Source organism: Ambystoma mexicanum, chromosome 4q (genome assembly GCF_040938575.1).
Source record: "Ambystoma mexicanum isolate Mex_15411 chromosome 4q, UKY_AmexF1_1, whole genome shotgun sequence".
Lineage (NCBI taxonomy): Eukaryota > Metazoa > Chordata > Amphibia > Caudata > Ambystomatidae > Ambystoma > Ambystoma mexicanum.
This window is the reverse complement of record NC_090928.1, coordinates 466,949,824-466,974,232: the sequence shown is the minus strand read 5'-3', so window position 1 is coordinate 466,974,232 and position 24,409 is coordinate 466,949,824.

Sequence of the window (24,409 nt, the reverse complement as noted above, 5' to 3'; positions counted from 1 at the left end):
GAGCACATGCTTGGAAGAACATTAGCACAACTGCTATTTAACTTGAAAAATGGCATAAGCCATGGCCAACCCACCTCGCCAGGAGCCACCACCACTACACCACCACCAGCTGGAGGGCCAGGACAACTAAAAAAGCACAATGATGCAGACAAGAATCAGGAGGACCAGGAATGTGATATAGAGGAAATGCCTACCTCCATCACTCAGAGAGAATCATGGGTGTGGCGGTTCTTTACCACTGTTGTGGGTGTACCGCCGGCTAAGGCTACAAAGCTGAAATGCACTGAGTACAAGTGCAACATTGTACTCAGTCGTGGACAATCGGGGAAGTACTTCTATGGGACCACCTCATGTGCCTGCACACCAAATCCAACCACCGGGATGCTGTTCGTTTCTAAGGAAGTAGTAGGCTGTATTCCTTTAACATGCCTTCATCAACCAATACTGCCACCACACAGGCTACTCCTGTGGGGCACACAATCCCGCAAGCTACCTTGCAAGCCTCTGCTCTGCAGGGGGGGAGCAGTTTCAAAGTGCTTTCGAGACTGTAATGAAGGAGCATGAGAAACACGTCCCACTACCTTAGATTTAGCACACGCCCAACATCTTCCCCTGTCCACCTGTCCCTCCATATCTGTGGTTGGTGCCCCGTACCTCATTTCCCACCCCCACCTTACTTCCGGGCCTCTGCTGCAAAAAAGAAATACAAAACAAAATCAAAACACACCAAAACAATGGGGGTCATTCCGAGGTTGGAGTTAAGGAATTACCGGCACCGGTAAGGGTGCTGATGCCGGTAATCCCTTACCTCCGTATTCCGCGGTCCCTTTGTGGGTCCTTCCTTACCTCTTGCTTTTAGCAGGAGTAAAGTACGGGACCCGCAAAGGTACTTCGGAGGTAATTACGGTACCATAATTTACGGTGCCGTAATTACCTCCTTCCCCATTCCCATTGAGACCTATGGGGGAGAAATGGAAATGGGGAAGGGCAAAAGGTGAATGGGGAATTACCGGTCCCTCCAACCCTGGAATGGACCGGTAATTACTCCATTCACCATGCCGGATTTGGGACGGTTTCGAAGGCAACCATGGAGCTAATTACTCCATGATTAGCTCCGAACCCGGAATGAGGCCCAATGTTCCTTTAGGAAACACTGTTTACAAATAGAACAAAAAAGAAATAAGCAAATAGACTCCATCTACTTTACATTTTTCAGTAAAGTAGTTAGACTCTATAAGATTCTCCAACATTTCCATTAGCATGTTGTACTATGCTAATGGAAATAATGTATAATTGTATACTAGAGAAAAAGAAAAAAACACATACTTTTCTCTCGCATACAATAAGGACCACAATCCATGGACCTTTATGACTATCCACGGTCTCCACAGTCCCCTTTTCAGGCCATGCATCATTAAAAGACCCTGATTGCACATGCACACCATTGCACAGGATAGCCCTTTTAGCCGTTTTACCGTAATGTTTGTAACACTCCGTCATTGCCTGCTTTCAAACAGTCACACTTTTATCCACCAATCACTTCCAAAAACTCTACAGTAATCCCATCAACATATAACACTTCCACACACCAACTTCCACTAAACAATGTTCTAGAAATCTTTTGCATCTGCATTTCGCTTGCTTATCCCACAAAAGTGTACACAATGCTGCTTTAAAAGCAGATATGCATTGTGCAGAAAGACAAGTGCATGAATGTAAAGTAGAGAAGGGATTGCCAAGTGCTGATAGGAGCCCAGAAGTAAAGTGCCAAGGAATGCCAAGGTGGAAGATCACTGGCTAACTGCTGAGACAGAGGAGTCACAACAGTGGGGTACACAGCCACCAGACGGCAGACCCACAAGGTCAGTGCTGAAGTGGGAGGGGTGTACTGGTGTCAACTAGATATAGGGTAGGAACCTTTGAAATGAATGAGGGACCATGCCACCAGTCTCAGTGCCAGTGGTATCAATAGGCGGAGAAGAGATTAAGTGAAATATGAATAAAAAAGCACCAATTTCCGAGGTTTTTGGAATTCAAGGAAGCTCAGCTCAAGTCTAGGAGGAGCAAGAAGGCTGTTCCAAAGAGAGGCACCAGCCGAAGAGAGAGACATGCCTCCTGCTCTCTTTTTTTAAAAGTGGTTGACAAGCAGAGAATTGGAGTTAGTGGACCAGACGGCTTTAGCAGGGGAGTAATTAGAAAGACAAATTTGGAGATTGCATAAATTGTAGATAGCTTAGTCCCAAGCCCCAGAAAGCCTTTCCAATAATGCAGAGGATTTATATTTTCATCCTTGCAGCCACCAGAAGCCAATGTACACATTTGAGGGCTGCAGCAATACAATCCCTTTCCTTCAGCCCAAGGATAAGTCTTGCAGCCCTATTCTGGATTAGCTGAAGAGGGCGTACACATCAAAGGGGGAGGCTGAGGAAGATGCTGGTGCAGTAGTCTAGCCTACAGAGGGCCTGGGCTCTAGAAACGTGGAGCTTCTAGGAAAAGATGAGAAACAGTAGAATGGCTGTAAGAAGGTGAAGCTGAAAGTGGCACAGGTGTCACAATAAGAATGATCTTCATCTTACTGGCATTGAGACAGAGATTATTAGCTGCACACAATGCCTGGATGGTGGTCAAACAATCAGGGATAATAAATGAAGAGAAGAAATTAGTAGAGGAAAGTTTCAAGGAAAGCTGTATGTCATTAACATAACAAAGGAAATGAGAAAAGAAGAAGGACATCAGGTGAGCCAGAGGGGACGAGATAGATATTGAATAGCCACAATGATAGGATATAACCCTGGAGAATTCTGCAGGTAGAGAGTGAGGAGGTTCATTAGAAATGGCCCAGTTGTAGCTGGGAAGGGTGGTTAGTGGGGAAAACAGATCAGCCAGTCCAATGCCCAGTCCATAATGCCAAAGGCATCATGGAACTGTTTAATGAGGATAGAGTGGTTGACTGTGTCAAAGGCGGAGGAGAGATCAGGAAGCACTATCCTCATTTGTATTACGATCATAAACACCATACACTCTTCAATTATATTATTCCACCATATTACACATATGGTATATTCCCCCTATGCTACCAATAATAACTTTTGACAGAGAGGGGTGTGAGGGGCGCACTCTGGGTCCCAGCTAGATGTACCTTTCCACAGTCCAGTTGATGTTCTCCTCCTAGCGCGCTTTCTTGCCTCTTGCAATCATCAGGGAGGCAGTCTGTTCAGGTGTTTGTTCAGGTGTTGATGGTTACTACCAGTGATGGCCTCAGGGAATTCTGGTTGCTGTAGTCATTAAAGTAGCCAGGAAACAACGCACCCTCCAATTACAAAGTATAAAACCACAGTTGGGGGGAGGGGTGAAAACCAACAGTGTGGCTCTCCTGAGTAGGGGCATGTGTCACCCCGGTGCCGCTGCCTCTGGAGCCCGGGACTCCCAAAAAACATTTGACAGAGAGGGGTGTGAGGGGCGCACTCTGGGTCCCAGCTAGATGTACCTTTCCACAGTCCAGTTGATGTTCTTCTCCTAGCGCGCTTTCTTGCCTCTTGCAATCATCAGGCAGGCAGTCTGTTCAGGTGTTTGTTCAGGTGTTGATGGTTACTACCAGTGATGGCCTCAGGGAATTCTGGTTGCTGTAGTCATTCAAGTAGCCAGGAAACAACTCACCCTCCAATTACAAAGTGTAAAACCCCAGTTGGGAGGAGGGGGGAAAACCAACAGTGTGGCTCACCTGAGTAGGGCCATGTGTCTTCCCGGTGCCGCCGCCTCTGGAGCCCGGGACTCCCAAAAAACATTTGATAGAGAGGGGTGTGAGGGGCGCACTCTGGGTCCCAGCTAGATGTACCTTTCCACAGTCCAGTTGATGTTCTCCTCCTAGCGCGCTTTCTTGCCTCTTGCAATCATCAGGGAGGCAGTCTGTTCAGGTGTTTGTTCAGGTGTTGATGGTTACTACCAGTGATGGCCTCAGGGAATTCTGGTTGCTGTAGTCATTCAAGTAGCCAGGAAACAACTCACCCTCCAATTTCAAAGTGTAAAACCCCAGTTGGGGGGAGGGGGGAAAACCAACAGTGTGGCTCTCCTGAGTAGGGGCATGTGTCACCCCGGTGCCGCCGCCTCTGGAGCCTGGGACTCCCAAAAAACATTTGACAGAGAGGGGTGTGAGGGGCGCACTCTAGGTCCCAGCTAGATGTACCTTTCCACAGTCCAGTTGATGTTCTCCTCCTAGCGCGCTTTCTTGCCTCTTGCAATCATCAGGGAGGCAGTCTGTTCAGGTGTTTGTTCAGGTGTTGATGGTTACTACCAGTGATGGCCTCAGGGAATTCTGGTTGCTATAGTCATTCAAGTAGCCAGGAAACAACTCACCCTCCAATTACAAAGTGTAAAACCCCAGTTGGGGGGAGGGCGGGAAAACCAACAGTGTGGCTCTCCTGAGTAGGGGCATGTGTCACCCCGGTGCCGCCGCCTCTGGAGCCCGGGACTCCCAAAAAACATTTGACAGAGAGGGGTGTGAGGGGCGCACTCTGGGTCCCAGCTAGATGTACCTTTCCACAGTCCAGTTGATGTTCTCCTCCTAGCGCGCTTTTTTCCCCCCTCCCCCCAACTGGGGTTTTACACTTTGTAATTGGAGGGTGAGTTGTTTCCTGGCTAACTGAATGACTACAGCAACCAGAATTCCGTGAGGCCATCACTGGTAGTAACCATCAACACCTGAACAAACACCTGAACAGACTGCCTCCCTGATGATTGCAAGAGGCAAGAAAGCGTGCTAGGAGGAGAACATCAACTGGACTGTGGAAAGGTACATCTAGCTGGGACCCAGAGTGCGCCCCTCACACCCCTCTCTGTCAAATGTTTTTTGGGAGTCCCGGGCTCCATGAGGCGGCGGCACCGGGGTGACACATGCCCCTACTCAGGAGAGCCACACTGTTGGTTTTCCCCCCTCCCCCCAACTGGGGTTTTACACTTTGTAATTGGAGGGTGAGTTGTTTCCTGGCTACTTGAATGACTACAGCAACCAGAATTCCCTGAGGCCATCACTGGTAGTAACCATCAACACCTGAACAAACACCTGAACAGACTGCCTCCCTGATGATTGCAAGAGGCAAGAAAGCACGCTAGGAGGAGAACATCAACTGGACTGTGGAAAGGTACATCTAGCTGGGACCCAGAGTGCGCCCCTCACACCCCTCTCTGTCAAATGTTTTTTGGGAGTCCCGGGCTCCATGAGGCGGCGGCACCGGGGTGACAAATGCCCCTACTCAGGAGAGCCACACTATTGGTTTTCCCCCCTCCCCCCAACTGGGGTTTTACACTTTGTAATTGGAGGGTGAGTTGTTTCCTGGCTACTTGAATTACTAAAGCAACCAGAATTTCCTGAGGCCATCACTGGTAGTAACCATCAACACCTGAACAAACACCTGAACAGACTGCCTCCCTGATGATTGCAAGAGGCAAGAAAGCGCGCTAGGAGGAGAACATCAACTGGACTGTGGAAAGGTACATCTAGCTGGGACCCAGAGTGCGCCCCTTACACCCCTCTCTACCAATAATAACTATACACATATTACTATACTGTATGTGGCCATAGCCCAGATTCTTATGTGCAACACACCTTCAAATAAGAATACTCACCCATACCCCCCACCCCAATCTCAATAACGTCCGCGGACTGCAAAATTAGCCACAGACAGGGCAGCACCGGCATAGCTTTTTTACATCTATAAAAACAGCTCCCTATCAATTAGTTTTACACTCTTCCACCCTCTCCAGTCGTCTTTCGGGCACCAAATAACCCGAAATCTCTTTTCTAGACTTATTTTTCACTGTGCTGTCTGTAGTCAGCAGCGATATCTGCAGACTTGTCGGAACCTGCAAACCTTTTGTTCACCTTTGAAAACAGCTCTATATCAACTTTATTCCACTCGCCCAACCTTTCCAGGCCCTCTTTTGGAACCCAATGTGTTTTCCAGATTTATTTATACCATGCTGTCCGCAGACAATGGCCGGTGTCCGCAGATCCAATATGGCAACCGTTTTAAAAATATGACGCACCTCATATTCTTGAACATTCTTTGATGCCCGCAGACACCATGCCACCCTCTTATTGGTCAAGAGGTGTCCACGGACTGCAAATCAGGAAATTAGCCCATTTGTGATGTCATCTTTGATGTCATGGGTGTTATTCTTAGCAGTGCACGGTGGTGGCGCGAGTTATGGTTGCTTAGCTTAGCATAACTGGCGTATTTCAGGGGGTTTTCAGTTTTACTTGTAACCATAACATCCCTTTAACAAAGTTTTTTCATTGAGTTTCATAGGTCTGTATTACTGCAACTTAACCATAACGTCCCCTTAACAAAGGATTTTTATTGAATTTCATGGGTTTTTACCAGTGCATGCTATTTTCCTACAACATACTAATATCATACTTACCCAATATAGCAATATTTGTGTTCAATTTACAAAGTGTCACCTTAAAACTTTGCCATTTCCCACCTTCTAGAATCATTTTTAACACTTCTTCTATACACTTTCTGCAACAATTTCAACTAGTTTTGCATCCGTAGACGTCTATGAACATCTGACTTCATTGCGGACCTTCCGGACAGTGCCACATGACCATACGCCGGTGGACCGCATGATGACGTGTCCGAGAACCCGTCCGCACTTCATGATAAGCTCTGTACTTTGTAAACAGTTCGGAACTGCATTTTCCACTGATCTTGGGAATTTCAACTTCAAAATTTCCCTTGCACAGCTCCAACACCTATTCCTACTCATCCATGAACAATCTAGTACCCATTACATACTTTTAGCAAAACTACTGTTTATCTTAAAATGGAATCAGCTAATACCATCCCTGCTCCCCAAGAGACCTCATCCTTTCAAAACTTGGTTATTGTAATTCCCTCTACATAGGGGCAAACAAACAAACCATTAACAGAATACAAGTACTACAAAAATAATGCTCTCAGGGATGCCCTAAGCATCCCTAGAAGAGTACACATATCCGAAATAAGAAGGAAACATAAATGGCTCTCATCCCAAGAAAAATTCAATGTTAAATCGGTCTCCCTCATCCACAAATGCCTAAACAACAAAGCCCCTTGTTACCTAACAGATCGATTCATCAGAAAGAATTTCACCAGACCGCCTAAAATAGCCAACGCTAACTGCCTTCAAGCGTCAAGATTCAAACTGTCTACCATTGGTGGGTCCAGTTTCCCAGTTAGGGCCGCACAACTATGGAACTCCCTGCCACACACACTCAGATCTGACCAAACCTTTATCAAATTTAGGAAGAATACTATTCAATGGCTCATAGAGGAAGAAAAGTAACCCTTTCTCCCGACCACACTAATTCACCTGCATGCAATGATTGTTCAGACACAGTTCTGCTATTTTGTAAATACCTGTAAATTATGACTTATTATCTACACTCTTTTACTGTTATCCCTGTTCTATGCTCTCTACATTCTTCCTGTATTGTGATGTAACCTTGCTCCCAGCGTCTGTAACTGCTCCATGCGACTTACCTTCTTCCTGCAACGTGGAGACAAACTGTCCTCACACTTTCCCCTTACTTTTGTAACTAAGCTGTAAGATCTCTTGTAACCTGCGCCCTGATACTTCTGGGTCCGGCACACATAATAAATAAACAAACAAACCTCCACTGCTGTAATCAAGGAGCATGAGAAACACTGCCCCCACCTTAGAAATGACACATGCCCTACATTTTCCCCTGTCCACCTGCCCCTCGATATTAGTGTTTGGGGATTCTTCCCTCATTTCCTTCCCCACCTTTAGTTCTAAGCTCTACTGCCAAAAAAATACATCCAAAAACAATACAATACATGTTCCTTTAGGAACCACCTTTCACAGTACAAAAATAGAACTAAAAAAATATCTTATGGACTCCATCTACCTTATATTTCTCAGTAAAGTACACAGACTGAATAAGATTTTCCAACATTTCCATTTGCATTTTGTGTTATGCAAATGGAAATATTGTGGCTTTTATCCCCCGTTGTAGGGACTGGAACGGTGGATACCGGCCTGGCAGCCCAAGTTATCAGCCCAAGCGAAGCGAGGGTGGACAACAAGGTTTTCCGGACCATTATCCATCCATTTCAGCCCCTGTAATGGGGGATGAAGGCCATTAGCACCCTGTGGTGTCCCGGAGTAGGAAAGAAAATCCTTTTCCAATAAGGCCACCATGAAAAGGCAAGGCGGGGTTCCGTACAGGGCCCCTCTCCGCTTTCCATGGCAGCCTGCAGAAGGCGAAAAGAGAACCCTATCACCATATTAAAACGAGCACATGTTTCTTACCTTTCAAACCTATCCCAATTACGAATAACTTTACCACAAAGCCAGTCCCAGGGGGACATTGCCACTTTAACCCAATGTGTTGTCCCTCATGGACATGGCCAGTAGACAGATTGTCTGGATTATGACCTTATTCAATGACCCGGACAATCTTTCTACTGCCCATTGCCACAGGCTACACCTCAGTCACCAAAGGTATATCACTATTTTTTGTACCTACATTATGACACTTGTCAAAAAACAAAATCCATTCAGACTTGAAAGAAAACATTTAAATCTAGATCTATTATCGGTTTGCCAAATTAAGTGTAAATTCGTCAAATGGCACCTCGTTTATAAGCCTTTACATTATTTTACGACCCTCCCTCTAATTTTGACCCCTCTTAACAGAATCCCACCAAACTTTGCAAACTCATTCGGAATCAGGTAAGGAATGAAATTCAAAATGTTCATGCAGTTTCATTAAGTGGCGCCAAAGTTATAAGCCATCCAAGAACTGCTTTTCACCAACCCTGTAATGCTGATGTGTCCGCGAACTTCTCAGGACTGTTTGTGAACATCCGGACCATTTGTGGACTTTCACGGTGAAAAATGCCTGTTTTTTTGCTTCTTGCAGCTATATTCCATCCCATCCTCATCACCCCTTAAGTCCCCAAAGATTATTTGATAAGTTTGACTAGTGCAATGTTGTGTTTTTTAATATGGTTTTACAGCGATGTCCGCCTACTGCGGCCGAAGTCTGCGAATCCAAGATGGCGGGTGTTTCCAAAAATCGGACACACTTCACGCTTTTCACCATCCAATCAGCAGGCGCGTCTGATGTCTGCAGACACCAGGTTCCCTTCTAAGCCAATCGGAGTCCTGTCCGCGGACCGAACAGGGAAGTGTGTCTGGGGAGCGGACATAGATATCACACATTTTTTGGGACCAACTTTTTGGTTGTTTTCAAAAAAACTACTGGACGGATTTCCATCAAATTTACAAAATCATGCTTTCGGGACCACACCGCTGCTCATGCCGCAAATTTGGTGAAAATCCGTCCAGCGGTTTGGGCTGTAGGTGTGAGCAAATGTATTTCCCATTCTGTCCATGGGGAAAAAAAATCATTTTGGGACCCCTTATAATTTTCCCCCCCTTGACCAAATCTCACCAAACTTTGCAAACAAATTCAGAGTGGGTCATATACTTCTTTTGCAAAGTTTGGTGAGGATTCGTCCAGGGGGAGCAAAGTTATAAGCCGCCCAAAAAGTGTTCTTCCTATGGGTTTACCAACTTAACCATAACTACATGGCCGCTACCGCAGGCCATGTAATTCAGTAAAAAAACATTAAAGGGATGTTGTCGTTAAAATGCGCTACTAAAAACCTATGAAATTCAGAGAAAAAAACGTTGTTAAAGGGACGTTATGGTTCCAAGTAAAACTGAAAAACCTCTGAAAATAGCCAGTTATGATAAGCTAAGCAACCATAACTCGTGCCACCACTGCGCACTGCTAAGACTAACACCCAGGATATCAAAGATGACATCACAAATGTCATTGATGCTATGGGCTATCCCTATGGGATTAGAAACTTAACCAGAACTTCACAGCCACTACCGTGGCTGTGTAATTCAGTGAACAAACTTTCTTAAATGGGTGTTATGGTTGGGTTGAGCTACAAAAAACCTATGAAATTCAGTGAAAAAACATTGTTAAGTGGTGTTATGGTTTGGTTGCGCTACAATAACCTATGAAATTCAGTCAAAAAACTTTGTTAAAGGGACGTTATGGTGAAGTTGCGCTACTAAAAACCTATGAAATTCAGAGAAAAAAACGTTGTTAAAGGGATGTTATGGTTCCAAGTAAAACTGAAAAACCCCTGAAATTCACCAGTTATGGTAAGCTTTTTGGGCAGCTTATAACTTCCCTCCCCCTGGATGAATCCTCACCAAACTTTGCATAAAGTGTATATGGCCCACTCTGAATTGTTTAGCAAATTTTAGTGAGGTTTGGTTTAGGGGGCGCAAAGTTATAAGGGGTCCCAATATTTCTTTTTTTCCCATTGACATAATGGGAAAAAAATGTGTGCACGCCTACAGCTCAAACCGCTGGACGGATTTCAACCAAATTTGTGGCAGGAGTGGCAGCTTAGTCCCGACAGCGTGCTTTTGTTAATTTGGTGTAAATCCGTCCAGTATTTTTTTTTTTTTAATGGCCAAAATGTAAGGCAAAAAATAAGCAATATCTATGTCTGCTCCGAGGACACACTTCCCTGTTCGCTGTCTGGACAGGACACCGATTGGCTAGTCGTCTTACATCATGTCCGCAGACATGCAACATGTTCACCAATTGTCTGGGGTGAGGCATGAGGTGTGTCACATTGTTTCGATGTGCCCGCCAACTTGGATCCGCCGACATCGCAGTGGCAAACAGAGGCAAAATGCAATTTTGGGGAGTGTGTTGGTGTGCAGGAGTGCTTGGGGAGGGTTGAGGAGTAAGAGATGGGTCAAATACTATATTTGTCTAGGTGGCAGGTGCCCTTGATGTGTTCGCCATGCCCGCGGTCATAACGGCTGTCCGCGGACATAATGAATGCACTGCTATCTAAGACTCTAGGCCCTGGCCACAACCACCGCAGCATAACACACCCATAGAATCAAACACCCATCAAATATGCACAACCCAAAAGTTTGTGTACTGTTTCATTTGTAGAGTTTGTATGTGAACTTTTTGCTAGGTTATGCAGTTAAGAGTGAAGAGTTTGTAACAAGGAGTTCAGTGTTTCTGAGTTTATTTATTGGATATTTACTGGTTGAGTTTTTTTTATGGTTGTATGCAGTTTTTTCATGACATGGGTAACTGGACCAGACATACTTTTTTGATCTGTGTGATAAAAGAAAAGATCATATGTTAGAGCAGGTAGTTCATAATGAGTTATTGCATTGCATAATAGACATTTATATATTTTTTTGACCCTCATATTTAATACTTTACAAGTACTGTAGTTCAAACCAGTGTACTGTGCAATTTGCTCAGTTTCTGTGTTTGCTTTCTAAATCATTGGGTCTGTGGGTAAAAAATCCATGCTGGATAAAAAGAAAATATCCTATGTAGTGGTACAATATATTTATTTCATTGTTTTACTGTTTATTTCTTGTTTCTTGCTAATCTTCTATCTGTTGGCTTGTTGCAGAATTTTGGGGCAATTAGATACCTTTTGGCATATTAGAATTGTTTATTTTTACTTTTATGCTATTCATCTATCTGTTGGGTTGTTGCAGATTTTTTTGGGCAGTTAGGTACCTGTTGGCGTATTCTAACTGTATATTTCTTGTTTGATTTTAGTAGTGTTTGTTTATCTGTTGGGCAGTTAGATACCTGTTTGGGTAAACTAACTATATATTCCTTGTTTGATTTTAGTGGCATTTATTTATGTGTTTGCTTGTTGCAGAATCTTGGGGCAGTAAGATACCTGTTGGCGTATTCTGTGTATTTCTTGTTACATTTTAGTGGTATTTATTTATCTGTTTGCTTGTTGCAGAATCTTGGGGCAGTTAGATACATGCTGGTGTACTCTAACTGTGCACAGTTTTGAAGTTGAAGTGTTGCTTATGTTCCTACACAGATTACGTATTACATTTTGGTTTTAAAAATATTAAGTAAGAGTTTACAAGATTTGCTGGCAATCTCTGCTTTAGAGTAATGGTACTATAATTACATTCAAACCATTCACAATTCCTTTTTATATATGCAGTGTAGTGACCTGCATTGGTTGTGGCTCCTGCGTGGTAGATTATACCTATTGTTGTGAAGGTTTTCTTACCAAGTTATACTTGACCATGTGTGAATCCAGTCAGCTTACAGTTGTTTTTGGTACCATCTGCATTGTAACGTAAAAGCATTACTATTACGTATTTACTATGTGTCTGTATTTGTAAGGTGGAGCGATTATCTGAATTGATATGATATGATATGATATGATATGGCATTTGTAACGCGCCTATACACAGGTGTTTCAAGGCGCGACGAGGCAGGGAGGGGAGGAACAAGGGGAGACAGACAACGATCCTACTAGGCCAGGTGTCATTCAGATCGCGCAAGTGCAGGGGTGGGGGAGGGGGAAAAAGTGCAAAGGGAAGGGCAGGGGGGGAAGTGCAGTACAAGGTAAGTGGCGTAAAGTAATAAATAAATAGGGCCAGCTGGTGGCAAGTGCAAGGTAGGTGCGGAACAAGTGCTGGGAAAGGGGGGGGGGCTGTAGGGATACAGAGACAGTCCCGCAGTGCAGAGGGGTTCCAAGGCATCAGTGCAAGTGGAGAGTGGCTGGGCCCAGGACCGAGGCCGTTAAGAGTGGTCCAGTTGCAGAATCAGTGCAGTTTCAGTGAGGACTATTAGCTGTTCAGCAGGGGAGAGGGAGAGAGAAAGCAGAAGCAAAGAGGAAGGTTTTGAGGTGCTTCCGGAATCGGAGATGGTTCTCCTCAAGTTTCAGGGAGGCAGGAAGGCTGTTCCAGAGGGAGGCCCCTGCCGCGGAGAGAGATCTACCCCCAGCTCGTTGCTTCGAGAAGCGGCTGACCCTGAGGGAGTTGGAGGCGGATGAGCGAAGGGCTCGGGAAGGAAGATATTTGGGAAGAGAGAGTTGAAGGTATTTAGGACCCAGGCCCCAGAAGGCCTTGTGGACAATGCAGAGGGTTTTGAACTTTATCCTCGCAGCCACTGGGAGCCAGTGTAGAGATTTCAGTCCTGGAGAGATACGGTCCCTGGGCTTCAGGCCAAGGACAAGTCTCGCAGTTCTGTTCTGGATGAGTTGCAGAGAGCGGAGAGTGGAGGCAGGCAGATTAAGATAGAGGCTGTTACAGTAATCCAGCATCGAGAGAACCAGGGCTCGGGAGACAGTGAGCTTCTGGGGGAAGGAAAGGAAGGAAAGAATACCTCTGAGGAGGTGCAGCTGGTAGTGTGACTTCTTAGCGACGTCAGAAATATGAGGAGAGAAGGAGAGTGTGAAGTCGAAGATGACCCCAAGGTTTTTTGCCTTGCAGGTAGGAGCAGGGAGGGGGCCAAGGGAGGCAGGCCAGAGAGCTGCAGGGAAGGAGGGAGTGGGTGTACCGATGAGTAGAATCTCAGTCTTACTGGCATTAAGGCAGAGGTCATTGGCGGCACACCATTCCTGGATAGCAGACAGACAGTCAGAGATGAGGGAAGGAGAGGGGGAGGCTGAGGGTAGCCTGAAAATGAGCTGGGTATCTTCCGCATAGCACTGGAAATTAGGGCAGAGAGCAGCGATGCGGTGGGCAAGGGGTGCCAGATACAGGTTGAACAGCCAGGGAGAGAGATTAGATCCCTGGGGGACACCACAGGTGGAGAAAAAGATGTCGGAGAGGAAGGACCCCAGTTGGACCTGGGAGGGTCGATTTGAAAGGAAAGAGGTCAGCCACGCCAGAGCCTGACCAGTGATACCCAGGTTTTCACGGAGACGGTTGAGCAGGATGGCATGGTTGACAGTGTCAAAGGCAGAGGAGAGATCAAGCAGAATGAGAACACACAGAGTGTTGGAATCAAGGTTCAAGAGCAGGTCTTCACCGATGTTCAGGAGAGCAGTTTCCGTGCTTCTGGCAGCTCTGAAGCCAGATTGATGGTCATGAAGACTACCAACAGATTCAGCATGGAGGTTAAGCTGGGAGATGGCCAGTTTCTCCAGGAGCTTGCCCAGGAAGGGAGTGATGGAGATAGGGCGATAGTTAGCCGGGCAGGAGGGGTCGGAAGAGGGTTTCTTGAGAAGAGGGTGCACAAGGGAGTGCTTGAGGGGGGAAGGGAAAACTCCAGAGGCGAAGGAGTGGTTGCAAAAGTCAGCCAGGGCAGGAGCCAGGGAGTTGATGTGGTCCTTGATAGTTTTGGAGGAACAGGGGTGAACCTGTTTAGACGAGACTTTCATAGATCGGACTTGTCTGGAAACCTCGTCAGCAGAGAAAAGTGGAAAGGCAGAGAAAGAGGGAGGAGGGGTGACTGCAGAAGGGCCAGAGGAAGAGCCGGGAAGGGAGGGAGGGGGGTGAAAGGAGGAGAGCGAGGACAGGATGTCCTGAGTTTTAGAGATGAAGTGAGAGGCCAGTGCAGTGCAGAGGGCCTGGGAGGGGACAGGAGAGGTAGAGACTGCAACAGGGTTGGCCAGCTCCTTGCAGATTTTAAAGAGTTCGGCGGAGTTGTTAGATGCCGCAGAGATGCAGGCTTGGATAAGGGCTCTCTTCTTGGTGAGAACAGAGAGCCGGTACTGCCTTTGGAGCAGGCGGCAGGCCAGTTTGTCAGAGGATGAACATGAAGCACGCCATTTCCTCTCTGCAACCCTGCACTTGCGTTTTAGGGTGACGAGATCCGAGTCATACCAGGAGTTACATTTGGCCTTGGGCTTCAGGCGGATTCTCATGACGGGGGCAAGGATATCAAGAGTAGCAGATATAGCAGAGTGGAGCATAGAGAGGGCTGTGTCAGGGTGGGAGTCAGCCGAAGGGGCAGGGAGGGGCGAGAAGGTAGCAGCGAAAGCCTCAATTGACACACGCTTCATGGGTCGGATGACCGAGAAGGTGGGTGGCAGTGAAGAGGGTGGCTTTGCCTGTGGGGTAGGGAGGGTGAGGTGGGAGGATAGGAGAAAGTGATCACTCCAGGAGAGAGGAGTGGAGAGAGGGACGGAGAGGGGAAGGTCAGAAGAGATAAGAGCATCAAGAGTGTGCCCAGCAGAGTGAGTAGGCCCAGACGGGAGAATAGAGAGTGAGAGAGAGTCGCAGAGGTCACGAAAGAGACCAGTGGGGGGACTGGAGGCATCAAGGTGGATGTTGAAGTCGCCAAGAAAGAGGAGTTGAGTGGTTGAGGACAGGAGTGAGGAGGAGAGGTCAGCCCACTCAGAGAGGAAGGAGGAAATTTGACCAGGTGGCCGATAGATAGTAGCCACGGTAAGGGAATGGCTAGGAGAGAGAGAGAGTCGGCAGACAAGACATTCAAAAGAGGAGTAGGTCTGCGTAGGAGTGACAGTGGCAGGAATCCACTCAGGGAAGATAAGGGCAACACCACCCCCTGCACGGTTAGGCCTGGGCATGGAGAGGATCTTGTAACCGTCAGGTAGGAGTGTGTCAAAGCTGGTGGCAGAGCTGGCTGTGAACCATGTCTCAGTGAGACAGAGGACGTCGAGGTCCAGTTCCTCAAAAGGTGACAGATATCAGAGGAGTGCTTGATGGCAGAGCGAGAATTTAGAGTGGCAATGTGGAGAAGGTTGCCATCCTTGAAGAACTTCCGGGGGGGGGGTACAGATCAGAGGTACGCACTGCGGAGGTGTTGAAGAAGGAGGTGAAGAAGGAGCACGAGAGGGGGCAGGGAGGGAGGGTAGAGGCAAGGTAGCCAAGGACAGAGGAGGGGGGACAGCAGGAGAGGAAAGGAAGTTGATGAGGCGTGGGAAGCGTCTATCAAAGAGGTGAAGGTTGGCCTGAGGGCCTTGGACCAAGATGGTCCCATTAGCGTAGACATTAATAATGGCCTTAGAGGAGCGGAAGGGGGCCAAGAGGACATCCCAACGGGTGCCACCATTAATGGGAGAGGAGGAGAAAGGAGAGAGCACAGAGACCATATGAAGGGTCCATAGGTCAGGCGAAGGCACGAAAAAGAGGATGTCAGTGAGAGTTTCCTTAGAGCAGGCACTAGTGTAGGTGTCAGCGATAGGGAGGCCTGGGTTGGAGACCAGGATGTCCTTTTTAAACTTTTTCCTACCAGATTTAGTGAGGAGAGCAGGATAGTCAATGGAGAAGCAGTTAGAGAAGATAGGCGAGACAGAGAGCACCATGGAGTAGGAGGGGGTGGGGAGACAGACGAAACGAGAGCACGCAGACAGGAAGTGAGCGGCAAGCACAAGTTACCACAATTAAAGCAAACAAACAGTAAAGCGTATTAGGTACCGGGCCACCTAAGTTTGAGAATCCTGCGAGGGGAGAAAAAACACCCTAGTTTACCTCAACTGTGAATACAGTGAGGCAAGGCCCCATGCTGATGTAACCAGGAGTAGGAGGGGTGGGCCAGGGAACGGAGAACAGGTGGAACTGGCGCCTGGCGTCCCCTGCGGACACCTGCAGACACACAGGGAGCCGCACTGTAGGAGTCGCCCTTGGCCTGGGGCTCTTAGCCGCGGGGGCTGCCGGGCAGAGGGCTGCCCAGGAGGGGGGAGGTTATAGGCAGAGGGAGAGGAAGGGGGGTGTGGGCGGGCGGGGAGGGAGAGGAGGACCAGGAAGTGGGAGGGGGGAGCAGGAGCAGGCCAAACACCGCGCTCAGAGCGCGAAAGCAATTATACAATATTTTTTTCAAAATCACTCACGGAGGCCCAGGCAGGGCTTCCCAGGCCTGCTGTTCCCCTCGGGCCACCGGCGACCGCTCTCCACGCTCAGCTGAAGAAAGAAGCGAGCGGGGGGAACGGCCGTCGAGTAGGCCAGAGGGGAAGCAGGCACACAGCCAATCAGAGGGGGGGTGGGCGGGCAGGGAGGCGGGGAGGGAGAGGAGGACCAGGAAGTGGGAGGGGGGAGCAGGAGCAGGCCAAACACCGCGCTCAGAGCATGAAAGCAATTATACAATATTTTTTTTTCAAAATCACTCACGGAGGCCCAGGCAGGGCTTCCCAGGCCTGCTGTTCCCCTCGGGCCACCGGCGACCGCTCTCCACGCTCAGCTGAAGAAAGAAGCGAGCGGGGGGAACGGCCGTCGAGTAGGCCAGAGGGGAAGCAGGCACACAGCCAATCAGAGGGGGGGTGGGCGGGCAGGGAGGCGGGGAGGGAGAGGAGGACCAGGAAGTGGGAGGGGGGAGCAGGAGCAGACCAAACACCGCGCTCAGAGCGCGAAAGCAATTATACAATATTTTTTTCAAAATCACTCACGGAGGCCCAGGCAGGGCTTCCCAGGTCTGCTGTTCCCCTCGGGTAGTACATCATCTGCCATGGTTTGCATTTTATACAAGTTGCTGAAATAGAATGGATTCACAGTTAGGTATGGATACATACAAAAAGTGTGCATTAGGGACTTCTTCCTGTGCCACATGGTTGCAGACAGTGCATGTATGTTTTCACATGTATGAAATCTGAAAGATTTCATTCATAGGTATGTTTTTGTTTTCCAGTACATGTAGTAAGTACATTAGAAATTCTTGTGGATCATCTTGTGAGTTTATAGTGAATTTGACAATTCCAGCACAGTAGTGCAATTCTTATCTTATTCCATGAACACTGTAAGTGTTGTCAGGATTGTTGGTTACATTTCTATGAAGGACTAACATTGCAAACACAATTGGTCTGTACTGTGTAATTAAATGTTCTCAATAATTGGTGGCAATTGGAATAGAATATTTATTGCTACATTTGCGTAGCAATTTACAGCAGTTACATTAGAAAATTTGAATTGACCTGATAGTTGGTAAGTTTCACTAAGCTGCCTTCACAATTTACCACTCTGGATCTACCTTTTTTTTCATCTGTTCTAACATTATTTTTGTATGTGAAGTTTTGGGCTACGTGGTAGAGACACCTGGTTTCCATGGTTACCACAAAAAGGCTCTTTTCAGAGCCACCATTCCTCCCAGAGAAAAGTGCAATGGTTGTGACAGGGCAGCACTGCACAGTTTTTAGATGTTCGTTGACTTGTAACAAATGCACAGGGCCCTGCACTATTTATTTGTCACTTCTGTTTTTAAACTGTGAAAGGCGGCTCTGAAAAGAGCCTTTGGTTTTTTTTGTTGTTTTATATTTTTTGGGCTTTTTTAAACATGACACAAAGGAAAGGAGGGGAAAGGAGGATAAGGAAGGGACACCAACCACAGGGATAAGAAAGGGTAGGTGGAGAGAGGAAGATGTAGGGTGGGCCTTATTCAGGTAGGTCGCAGCCCTTCTGATGCTCCTTGACAGTAGTCTCGAAAGCATTTCCAAGGTCCCCCCCCCTGCAGAGTACTGCGTCGCAGTACATGCACAATATTGTGACCCTCGAAAGGTAAGGGTCAACAGCATCATGAATGGTCTGTGAGGCAGCTGGAGGGATGCACTGTCCCACAGGAGTGTCTTTTGTGGTGACAGGAGTGGAAACGGAGGATGCTGCAGAGGAACTCAACCTACTACATTTATCGGAAGGTACAACCTTACGAATAGCCCCATTGTGAAATGACTTTAGGTGTTGCTTCATTGATGTAGTACCAAAGCTATACGAACCAGACTTGCCATGTGGCACTGAGTGCAGATCACCTTGTTAGCTTGAGCTTTTGACTTCCCATCAGCGGTGGTAAACAACCGCCACACCCAAGACTCACGATGAGCGCTAGTAGTAGGGACTTCCACTACCTCATCCTCTTCATCCGTCTCCTCTGCATCCTCACACCTGTTCCCCTCTGCAGGCCCTTGGGGATGTGGTGGTAGTGGAGGGGGTCGGGGTGCTGATGCCGAGGCAGTAGCAGCAGAAGCAATTTGGGATGCCAACTGGAAGGTTAATAACCAGGAACTAGGAATGAGGAACCAAGAACAGCAACGTGCACAATTGTCCTGTTGTAAATCTTGGAAATCCAAAAGCAGAATGAGCATCAGCTCTGGGGTGTGGCCTTTTATTAGCGTTCTGGGGCGCGCTTTGAAGACACCCGCACCAACCCCGAACACTTTGAACACCAAGAACAGGCTCAAAAAGTTCCAAAAAGTATGTGGATCGGCAGGGACATTGTCTGGAACATGTGCAATGGTGAACTTTTACTGTAAAATACCTTAGATTGCTCAAAAAAGCAGTTTTTCAATGTTCGGGGGCCCGGACAGTGTCCGCAAATAAGGAAACACACTCAGCGTGGGTGCGGTCACATGATGACATCACAGACACATTTGCAAATGGGACGGCTGTCTACAGGACACGAAATGCACAGTGACGGTGTGTTCTACAGAAAGTGTCCGAACTAATTAAAAATGCGACACACGTGCGACGGACAGTTGCGGAGAGGCGCGATGTTCGTAGGACCCAATTGTGTGATGCGCATGTGCATGGGTGTTCTACAAACAATGTTGAACTCCCCGAATAAAATAAATGTGCGTCAAAACTTTGCAGACAGGCGGACGGGTTATGTGTTTTACAGATATATTCATTCTGGTTGCGGACATTACGAACAGCGGGGTGTTATTAGGACACCCCTATTTTGGGTGATTGCGGACAGGCAGACATCTTGTGTGTTCTAAGGACATCTCCTTTTTAATTAAGAACAGTACAAACAGGTATGTTGTCCTTAGGAACCCTCATTTCGATTAATTGTAGACAAGCAGACATCTTGTGTGTTCTGATGACATTGACATTTCAATTACGAACAGTTCGAACAGGTATATTGTCCTTAGGACACCCCCATTTTGGTTAATTAAGCACAGGCGGACATCTTGTGTGTTCTAAGGACATCTCCATTTTAATTACGGACAGTACGAACAGCTACTATGTCCTTAGGACACCCCCATGTTTTGTTTATTGAGAACACTCCGGACAGCCGCCCTGTCAGCGGACAACCTGAATGCCTTTAAAAAACAAATAAGACACAGGCATATACTAAGAGCACATTTAAAATGTTATTGTTGAACAGTAGAAAAATTAGGAAAGGGAGGGGGAAGCAGAAACTGAAACAAATACAGGGGAATTAGGGGTTTGGACATGATGTATGGGAGGGGAGGAAGGGATGGAAGTTTCATCGTACGGTTTTTCTTGGTGGGGAGGGTTTGGGGATGTTTGGCTGGGACATGGAGAGGGAAAACAGGTACATGTGGAACCGTGGTATTTAATGTTTTCTTTAATGTGGTCTACAATACACTCTGTTAGTTGATTGAAGTGTTGTAGTAATAAATCCATTTTCAGTTCCATTCGTTTGAGATGATCTTCTATTATCTCTTTTGGTATATTAGTGTTATTGGTTGTCTGGTGTGTTAAGAAAATCTGTTAAGTACATATAAAGTAATGGTTATTAATTGGCTTATATGAAGAAATATTGTGTCGACCATTATTATCACTCTCGTCACTCATTTCATCTCGTGGGAAATTCTCTTCCAGCCATTCCAAAGTACTGGACATTTCTGTGTTAAAAAAAAAATATATATTAGTTTTAGTGTACATAATACAGAAAATGTATAAGTATATGAAATAAATGTAGTGTACTTAACTACTTTTTTACAAACTTTTGCTGTAACTGGTGTGTATGTATGCTCTTGCTTCTTGCTGTGTAGTTTCTGTTAGGTAATTTAGTTGGAGGCATATTTATTTTGTTTTGGTATATTCTATTATATTGGAAATGCGACTCCAGTGGATGCTTGGTGTCTTACATATACAGTTTTCACTTCTTATTTATTATTAAATGTAATGTTTTTATGTGGAGCTTTTTGAATATGTTTGTATGTTTTTATTGTATGATACAATAATGGAAGATACCCTCTAAGTTTTTGGATAGTGTTGATGGTGACCGCATGCGCTTGCGGTTATGCGCACGGTTCGCGGACATCAAAATCACTAGGGGGGCAGGGTTTAGTATTTTCTTTGTTATATAAATGTAAGGTAAGGGAGTCTTAGTAAACATGTGTCACATTTCCATTATCTTTATTTAAATTCAATGTAAAAAATGTTGTTAAAGGGACGTTATGGTTAAGTTGCGCTACTTAAAACCTATGAAAATCAGTAAAAAAAACGTTGTTAAAGGGACATTATTGTTCAAAGTAAAATCGAAAAACGCCTGAAATTCGCAAGTTATTGTAAGCTAAGCAACCATAACTCGTGCCACCACCGTGCATTGCTAAGACTAACACCCAGGACATCAAAGATGACATCACAAATGTCATTGATGACATCACTGATGTCATCACATGTCTGGCGCCCTCTTTTTTCCTTTACTGACATATCTAGTCAAAATGGGGGTGTCCGCAGGACACTAAATCCATCCACATATCTGAAACTATTCAGTTTAAGGTGTCTTACGAACATTCCCTCTGTTCACAATGTCCACAACCAGAATGAATATGTCCGTAGAACACATATCCCGTCTGCCTGTCTGCAAAGTTGTGATGCACATTTATTCCCTTCGGGGACTTGAACACTGTCGCATACGTACCACACTCTTGGGCCCTACAGAGCGGCTGTCCGTAACTGTCCGCCGCATGCGTGTCGCACTTTTAATTAGTTTGGGGCCTGGAACACTGTCCGTAGAACATCCGCGCGCATGCGCACAACCGACCCCATGCATTTGGTGTTCTTCGGACATCCGTCCCGTTTGCGAACGTGTCCGCGGCGTCATCATGTGACCGCACCCACACTGAGCTTGTGCCCTTCTTGGGGCACACTGTCCCAGCCTGAACATTTAAAAAGTGCTTTTTTGAGCAATCCAAGGTATTTTCCAGTAAAAGTTCACCATTGCACATGTCCCAGACAATGTCCCTGGCAATCTACATATTTCTTGGAACTTTTTGAGCCCTTTTTCAAAGTGTTCGCGAACAGCGTGGGTGTCCAAGAAGTGTGCCCCAGCACCTCTATAAAAGGCCACACCCTAGAATTGCTTATCATTGTGCTTCTGGCTAGCTGACCGAGCATTTCTCCTGACCTGCATTGACTGCATTGCTGGTGACTTCTGCCTGCTGTCCTCCAGATGGCAACCATGGCTGCTTAGGCTTCATCACCTCCCCCGCCCCCTCCCCCACCAGCACCTCCCCACGGGCCTGCAGAGGGGAACAGGCGTGAGGATGCAGAGGAGAGTGAAGAGGATGAAGAGGATGAGGTAGCGGAAGTCTACTAGCACTCATCATGAATCTTGGGTGTGGAGGTTATTTGCCACTCTTGATGGAGTACCAAAAGCACATGCAAACAAGGTGCGCTGCACTCAGTGCCATATGGTGCTGAGTCGTGGCAAGCCTGCTTTCTATAGCTATGGTACTACATCAATGAAGCAACACCTAAGGTCGTTCCACGGTGGGGCTATTCGTAAGGTTGTACCTTGCGATACCTGTAGTAGGTTGAGTTCCCATGCAGCATCCTCCGTTTCCGCTCCTGCCACCACAAGAGACACTCCTGTGGGACAGCACATCCCTCCAGCTGCCTCACAGGCCATACATGATGCTGTTGACCCTTACCTTTCGTGAGTCACAGTATTGTGCATGTACAGCAACACAGTACTCTACAGTGGGGGAGAACCTTTGAAGTGCTTTCGAGGCTGCGGTCAATGAGCATGAGAAGGACTGCCCACTACCTGAATAAAGCCCCCCCTACATCTTCCTCTCTCCACCTGCCCTTTCTTATCCCTGTGGTTGGGCCCTCTTCCCCCCTCACCCCAAATGAGTGATAGGGGCACCTCATGCAGGCCTCCCTGAGCCTCCTACAAATGGCTGCGTGAGGTACACCCCCCTCCATTTAGGGTGAGGGGGAAGAGGGCCCCCAAAAATGGTGGGAAAGGCCCCCCAGTGGGTGGGGCAGTAATGTTTGGGCACCCCAGCGCCAGATTGGCACATCAGTATGCCTCTCTGCACCAAGGGGAGTTGGGTTACCAAAGGAAAAAAGTGAAAATGGTGGAACGCTTTTTAGGGGGGGGCTGTGGGGCACCCCAAAGGGTCGCAGAATTTTCTAATGGGATGGGGCATTGACCCCCTAACCGCCACCCACAATGGAGTGGGTACCATGTCATGCAGCCCTCCCTGGGACCAGATATCTGCTCCTAGGAACGGACGCCTGAGCCCAGGGAGGACTGCAGGACAGCCCCCCCTTATCTGCCCCAGGGGAGGGCTACATGAGATGGGCTGCCCCTCCAATTGGGGTGGGGGTGGAGAGGTGCACCCCCCTTCACATTAGAAAATTCCACAGCGGTGTAGGGGGCCCCTCAGCCCCCGCTAAAGGGCTGCCTGCCATTTTGAATTATTTTCTTTGTTTACTATACCTGCCTTGGCGCAGAGGGGCACATTGGTGTGCTAATCTGGCGCCAGGTGCCCAAACCTTACTGCTCCACCCACTGGTGGGCATGTCCCACAATTTTTGGGGGCCCTCTTCTCCCCCACTCCAAATGGAGGGGGGTGTACCTCACGCAGCCATTTGTACGAGGCCCAGGGAGGCCTGCATGAGGTGCCCCCGCCACCCATTTTGGGTGAGGGGGCAGAGGGCCCCCAAAAATGGTGGGACAAGCCACCCAGTGGGTGGGGCAGTAAGGTTGGGGCACCCCGGTACCAGTTTGGCACATCAGTGTACCTCTCTGCACCAAGGGGAGTTGGGTTACCAAAGGAAAAAAAGTGAAAATGGTGGAATGCTTTTTAGGGGGGGCTGTGGGGCACCCCAAAGGGTCAGGGAATGTTCTAATGGGATGGGGTATTGATGTTACGCTCACCTGGCTCCCACAGAGGCGTCGATCGGATCTGGACAGCTGTGGTCTCCAGAGGGGGGAGAGGGCCCCCAGAAATGGTGGGACAGGCCCCCCAGTGGGTAGGGGGGTAAGGTTTGGGTACCCCGGGGCTAGATTGGCACACCAATGTGCCCCTCTGCGCCAAGGGGAGTTGGGTTACCAAAGGAAAAAAGGGAAAATGGTGGAACACATTTTAGGGGGGGCTGTGGGGCACCCAGAAGGGACAGGGAATTTTCTAAGGGATGGGGCGTTGATCCCACCGCCCCCCACCCGCAATGGAGTGGGTGCCATGTCATGCAGCCCTCCCTGGGACCTGATATCTGCTTCTAGGAAGGGATGCCTGAGCCCAGGGAGGCGTGCAGGACAGCCCCCCCTTATCTGCCCCCAGGGAGGACTACATTTTGCTGGTGTGAACGTAGGTAACACATGTTTTTTGTTTTGTTTACAGCTTTTTCTACGCAAGCAGCTGCAACGTTATGTGAGTACTGTTTTTTATTATTATATATTTAGGGCCCACTGTCAGTGGGGTGGGTGAGATTGGGGTTGGATTGTTGGTGGTGTGGGTGGGAATGGGCCGTCTGGGCAGATATGTTGGTGGGCTGGGACACAATTGCAGGGGCAGGCCACAAATTGCCCCCCATGCCAGCAGAACATTGGTGTTTCCCTTAGAGCGGATCCCTCCCATGTGGGTTGTCCGTCTGCAAGCCCAGGCTCCACCTCTGGCTGTGCTACGTTACAAATGTC